Raw genomic sequence first — 7,215 nt, forward strand, 5'->3', positions numbered from 1 at the left:
TGGACTCCAAATCTTGTCCTTATTTTAGTATGCAACAGCGGAAGCTCTTAGTATTCACCTGAGAATAAACACGCTTTAAACGTTAAAAAAATGTTGGTGAGTTATAGGTTTAAGCTATATATATCAAATCGTAACAATAGACCATAAGATTTCATATTTCAATACACATCCCATACATAGAGATAAAAATCATTCATATGGTGAACACCTGGTAACCGACATTAACAAGATGCATATATATAAGAATATCTCCATCATTCCAGGACACCCTTCGGATATGATATAAATTTCGAAGTACTAAAGCATCCGGTACTTTGGATGGGGTTTGTTAGGCCCAATAGATCTATCTTTAGGATTCGCGTCAATTAGGGTGTCTGTTCCCTAATTCTTAGATTACCAGACTTAATAAAAAGGGTCATATTCGATTTCGATAATTCAACCATAGAATGTAGTTTCACGTACTTGTGTCTATTTTGTAAATCATTTATAAAACCTGCATGTATTCTCATCCCAAAAATATTAGATTTTAAAAGTGGGACTATAACTCACTTTCACAGATTTTTACTTCGTCGGGAAGTAAGACTTGGCCACTGGTTGATTTACGAACCTATAACAATATATACATATATATCAAAGTATGTTCAAAATATATTTACAACACTTTTAATATATTTTGATGTTTTAAGTTTATTAAGTCAGCTGTCCTCGTTAGTAACCTACAACTAGTTGTCCACAGTTAGATGTACAGAAATAAATCGATAAATATTATCTTGAATCAATCCACGACCCAGTGTATACGTATCTCAGTATTGATCACAACTCAAACTATATATATTTTGGAATCAACCTCAACCCTGTATAGCTAACTCCAACAGTCACATATAGAGTGTCTATGGTTGTTCCGAAATATATATAGATGTGTCGACATGATAGGTCAAAACATTGTATACGTGTCTATGGTATCTCAAGATTACATAATATACAATACAAGTTGATTAAGTTATGGTTGGAATAGATTTGTTACCAATTTTCATGTAGCTAAAATGAGAAAAATTATTCAATCTTGTTTTACCCATAACTTCTTCATTTTAAATCTGTTTTGAGTGAATCAAATTGCCATGGTTTCATATTGAACTCTATTTTATGAATCTAAATAGAAAAAGTATAGGTTTATAATCAGAAAAATAAGTTACAATTCGTTTTTGTAAAGGTAGTCATTTAAGTCGAAAAAACGACGTCTAGATGACCATTTTAGAAAACATACTTCCACTTTGAGTTTAACCATAATTTTTGGATATAGTTTCATGTTCATAATAAAAATAATTTTCCTATAATAACAACTTTTAAATCAAAGTTTATCATAGTTTTTAATTAACTAACCCAAAACAGCCCGCGGTGTTACTACGACGGCGTAAATCCGGTTTTACGGTGTTTTTCGTGTTTCCAGGTTTTAAATCATTAAGTTAGCATATCATATAGATATAGAACATGTGTTTAGTTGATTTTAAAAGTCAAGTTAGAAGGATTAACTTTTATTTGCGAACAAGTTTAGAATTAACTAAACTATGTTCTAGTGATTACAAGTTTAAACCTTCGAATAAGATAGCTTTATATGTATGAATCAAATGATGTTATGAACATCATTACTACCTCAAGTTCCTTGGATAAACCTACTGGAAATGAGAAAAATAGATCTAGCTTCAAAGGATCCTTGGATGGCTTGAAAGTTCTTGAAGCAGAATCATGACACGAAAACAATTTCAAGTAAGATTTCCACTCGAAATAAGATTGTTATAGTTATAGAAATTGAATTAAAGTTTCAATATGATTATTACCTTGTATTAGAAAGATAACCTACTGTAAGTAACAAAGGTTTCTTGATCTTGGATGATTACTTGGAATGGATTTAGAAAACTTGGAAGTAAACTTGCAATCTTGGAAGTATTCTTGATTTTATGAAACTAGAACTTTTGGAATTTATGAAGAATACTTAGAACTTGAAGATAGAACTTGAGAGAGATCAATTAGATGAAGAAAATTGAAGAATGAAAGTGTTTATAGGTGTTTTTGGTCGTTGGTGTATGGATTAGATATAAAGGATATGTAATTTTGTTTTCATGTAAATAAGTCATGAATGATTGCTCATATTTTTGTAATTTTATGAGATATTTCATGCTAGTTGCCAAATGATGGTTCTCACATGTGTTAGGTGACTCACATGGGATGCTAAGAGCTGATCATTGGAGTGTATATACCAATAGTACATACATCTAAAAGCTGTGTATTGTACGAGTACGAATACAGGTGCATACGAGTAGAATTGTTAATGAAACTGAACGAGGATGTAATTGTAAGCATTTTTGTTAAGTAGCAGTATTTTGATAAGTGTCTTGAAGTCTTTCAAAAGTGTATGAATACATATTAAAACACTACATGTATATACATTTTAACTGAGTCGTTAAGTCATCGTTAGTCGTTACGTGTAAATGTTGTTTTGAAACCTTTAGGTTAACGATCTTGTTAAATGTTGTTAACCCATTGTTTATTATAACAAATGAGATATTAAATTGTTATATTATCATGATATTATGATATATAATATATCTTAGTATGATATATATACAGTTAAATGTCGTTACAACGATAATCGTTACATATATGTCTCGTTTCGAAATCATTAAGTTAGTAGTCTTATTTTTACATATGTATTTCATTGTTAATACACTTAATAATATATTTACTTATCATTTAACATAATTAACCAAGTGTATCAATATCTTAATATGATTCATATGTACCTAGTAAGACGTCGTTATAACGATAATCGTTATATATATCGTTTTTGAGTTTCTTAAATTAATAGTCTCATTTTTATGTATATAACTCATTGTTAAAATACCTAATGAGATACATACTTATAATAAAATCATGTTAACTATATATATAACCATATATATGTCATCGTATAGTTTTTACAAGTTTTAACGTTCGTGAATCACCGGTCAACATGGGTGGTCAATTGTCTATATGAAACCTATTTCAATTAATCAAGTCTTAACAAGTTTGATTGCTTAACATGTTGGAAACACTTAATCATGTAAATAAAAATTTCATTTAATATATATATAAACATGGAAAAGTTCGGGTCACTACACTAATTATCATTATCACTTATCATTACTAACAGATGAAGGGTTAACAGGTGGTGTTTGGTTATTGCTTGTTGATCGACAGAACAATTGGAGGCATGAATTTCAAACGACACTCCAACAATTTTTATTGAATTTCGGCCCAATAACAGTTTCTAAAGCCCAACGATTTATTTAGTCCATGTAACACTTATAGGGTTTTCGGTATAATGATTGGGTGGAGGTGGGGTTCGGTTTTTAGCAGAAATATTGAGTATAGCAGCACCTCAACAGAAGATACAAGGGATCACGGTCCTACAGAATAATTGGCTCAATCATGGAGGAAGTTTCGGTATATTGATCAATCAATTCTTCCAGCTCATCTTATCACCATACCTTTCTTTATTTAAGTCAAGTGGGGTTTGTTTTCTCCATGTGTGTCGTCCAATATTTAAGATTAAAAGAAAAATAGCACACTTTAACTTTAGCCTTCCATTTCATCATTATTTATATCATCAACGAATTTCATTATTTCTTCGTGTATCAAAAGTGTGGTAGTAGCAGTCGTGAGTTTGCAGAAGGAGAGAAAGAAAAAGAAGCGAGAAAAAAGAATAATAATGAAAGAAGGTAGTGGTTCTCTGGCGTTTGTTGGTGTTGTGTGGTAAATTATGAAGAAGAAAAGCAATAAGAAAGAAGAAGAGAGGGGTGGTTGTGAGGTCAATGGTGTTTGTAGTCACATAAGGTGATTGATTATGGTTTGGTAATGGTGATCATGAAAGCAAGAGTGTTTGGTTTGATTAAGAATAGAAGAGATGGATAGAAAGAGTAAAGGAGTACCTGATGGTCATTTGTATCAAGGAACAGAAATGGCAAGACATCAATGAGTATCATTTGCCATGGTTATGATGGTAGTGTTATAGATGAGTTTCGTTGGTGATGTCTAAGATGGCGGGTATAGGTTTAAGAAGGTTGCCGAAGATGATCAAGAGAAGAAAGTATATTGCAGTAGTTTGAATAAATTTGGTGGTGATTGTTATATGTGGGTGTTCTTTATTTTCCATTTTTAAATTCTGTTTGTAATTATAGATAATCTCATACATAGTTAGAAATCAATTATTTGATGTAGCAACTTAATTGTTTGTATTACACTTGATTTGGACTTGTAACAATATTGGGACCTGATTGGTACGATCAGAAAGAAAAATAATAAACAGATATATGCTTTTCAATCGATTTACTGCAGGTGATAACTAGAAATTTATAGACAGAGACAAAACAAATAAAGTTTAGATGTGGATATGTAAAAAATTCGATCCGGAAATTTGAATCTTACAGATTAAACTTTATTAATATTATTAGTAAATTAAATATATATATATATATATATATATATATATATATATATATATATATATATATATATATAAATAATTATAATCTTGATAATGAGTTAGTAATAACAATAATAAGAAATATGACAAAAGTAATAATAATAATAATACTTAATAATGATGTTAATAATAATGATAACATAAAAAAATGTTAATAATTATATTATTAATGATATTAATAATAATATTAATTAAAATAATATTAGTATTATTACTGATAATAATAATATTAATGCTGATTTTACTATTAATATTTATTTTTAATGAACCTAATGATAATATAGAAATTATATTCAAACTTTTTAGTACATTTAATATATTAATATTACAATTTATTAATTATGTAATTTTTTTAACATGTCTTTTATATATAATATATATACATTTTATGTATATTACAATATACATGTAATATTAATTGTATATAGAAGTCATATAATATTTATTTCAATATCAACTTAATTACTATATATATTATTTTATATTTTAATTCAATTGATTAAAGTATACTTTATCAATCTTTAAAATATTAAAAATGTACTTATATTTATATTTGTATATATATTTACATCCAATTGTTCGTGAATCGTCGGAAATAGTCAAAGGTCAAATGCATTCATGTAATCCATTCCAAAATTTTGAGACTCAGCTTTACAGACTTTGCTTATCGTATCGAAATCATTTAAAAATAAAGTTTAAATTTGGTCAGAAATCTCCGGGTCATCACAGTACCTACCCGTTAAAAGAAATTTTGTCCCGAAATTTGATCGAGGTCGTCATGGCTAACTATAAAAATGTTTTCATGATGAATATGAGTTGATAAATAATTCGTTTATGTGAAGAGCACGATTGAAGTTATCACATAAGAGTGATAATGAATAAGTGCAGGTTTGACTTAACCGGTGGTGTAGTCAAGATTGATTTCCGAAATTCACGGGATTTAAAGAAAATTTTTGTAATAATATTTGGTTCTTCGACGATTAAAGAAATGAAGATCTTCTTTGATTAAATACAATAATTTGTTTCGATTGATCTGTCGGATATTTTACTATAAATCCACCCCCTTCGTTTTCTTATTTTCCACAACTCACACCTTCTATCCTTTCTTCTCAATTCATACTTTAAAACATTCGTCAATATGCTCCATCCCATTCTGATTTTTGATATACTCCTAACCTTCATATCTGTCATTCTTCTCTTTCATCTACCACCGTAGGATTTTATTACTTCTACTATTATCTTGAGGATATAGTGTTGTAAAGTTTTCCCGTGTCTTTACGTTGCAATACGTATTGATATACACGGTTTGTAATTTCTGGGTTATTTGTTGGGTTTTATATCTTCCCTTATATTTCGAATCTCTTTTCCTTTTTATTCTCCTCTCGATCTCTAGTAAAGCCAGTATCGGTCCAGAATTCGTAAGTATGAATTTTGAAATGAACATAGTTAATATTCTAAGGAGGAATCGTAAAGGGCAAATTCTTGATTTGTCAAATTATCAGAAGTTACGAGAAAAGATAGAACTATCAAGAAAATATGCTCTTGATATGTTTATAGATTGGATAGAATGTAAGAGTCGTGTAAATGGCACATGATGATGGTACTGAGAATCATCACGTTCCATTAGAAACTCAACATGACTTACTGTAATATAATCATGTTGATCAAGTGTCATTATATTATACTAATTCCTGCTTCAGCTCCCAACACTACTTCAAAATTATTCATAATTTAAGCTCGAAGGTTTTCAGAATATAGAAACTAAACAGTTTCATTTATAATGTAACACTGATAGCGCGAAGAGATAAATGATCTCAGATGAAAATAGTTATGAAAATATCTTCAGAAATATCGAGGATATTTATAATGAAAGATACGATGATATCTTAGAATTTCTAATATCGATGGATGATACAGAAGATTTTCCCGTAAAGGTTTAGAGTCTGGAGCAAGGTATTCGATAATAACTTCAGCAGGTACTGAATCATTTGGATTCTTTGAAGGAAGGTTTAGTATTTGTGATTTATCCATAGCCTCCTTCATGGTTTGCTCAATCCATTTATCAGTTCCAACTTTTCCGAGCTTTGCTGACATACTATTCTTCTGACGGCTAAGGTCGTTTACGGTTGTCTACAGTTTCTGCTGCTTCATTTACCTTTTTCAAAACTCAAAGAATTGATTCGTAGGCTAGAGTGCTTTTCAGAATTTCAGAATGGAAGATCATAATTCTAAAGGTTATATGTATACATATAACTGTTGATATAGAAACGTTACGAGATTCGAAATACTGATTGCGGATTCTTGGTAATTGGTATGGCAATTCTCGTTATAAGATGAGAATGAGTATATGAGTAGGTTTTAACGAACAACTATAATTGTTCTTCGGAGAGACTTAAGCCAATGAGTAATGAAGTTGCTGGTAAGTTTGCTGCTAATGTGGTGGGATATATACGATTCCCCGGTAACGATGACGAAAGGTAAACTTATATATCAAGGTTATAATAAGACTAATCCAAATGAATGTCGAAGTTGACTTGCTGGAGCTGTGATAAAATTGGCTAATTTGGAAAGGAATTGCAAAGCTATTTTCGGTAATAACACGCCAATGGATCTGGCACAGTTTTGAATTCAAAGTATGGCTTCGAAAGATGTAGGAATCTAAAAGTGATGTCTTCTGTTAAATCTTGACTTGGATT

This window comes from Rutidosis leptorrhynchoides, chromosome 9 (genome assembly GCF_046630445.1).
Source record: "Rutidosis leptorrhynchoides isolate AG116_Rl617_1_P2 chromosome 9, CSIRO_AGI_Rlap_v1, whole genome shotgun sequence".
NCBI classification, from domain to species: Eukaryota; Viridiplantae; Streptophyta; class Magnoliopsida; order Asterales; family Asteraceae; genus Rutidosis; species Rutidosis leptorrhynchoides.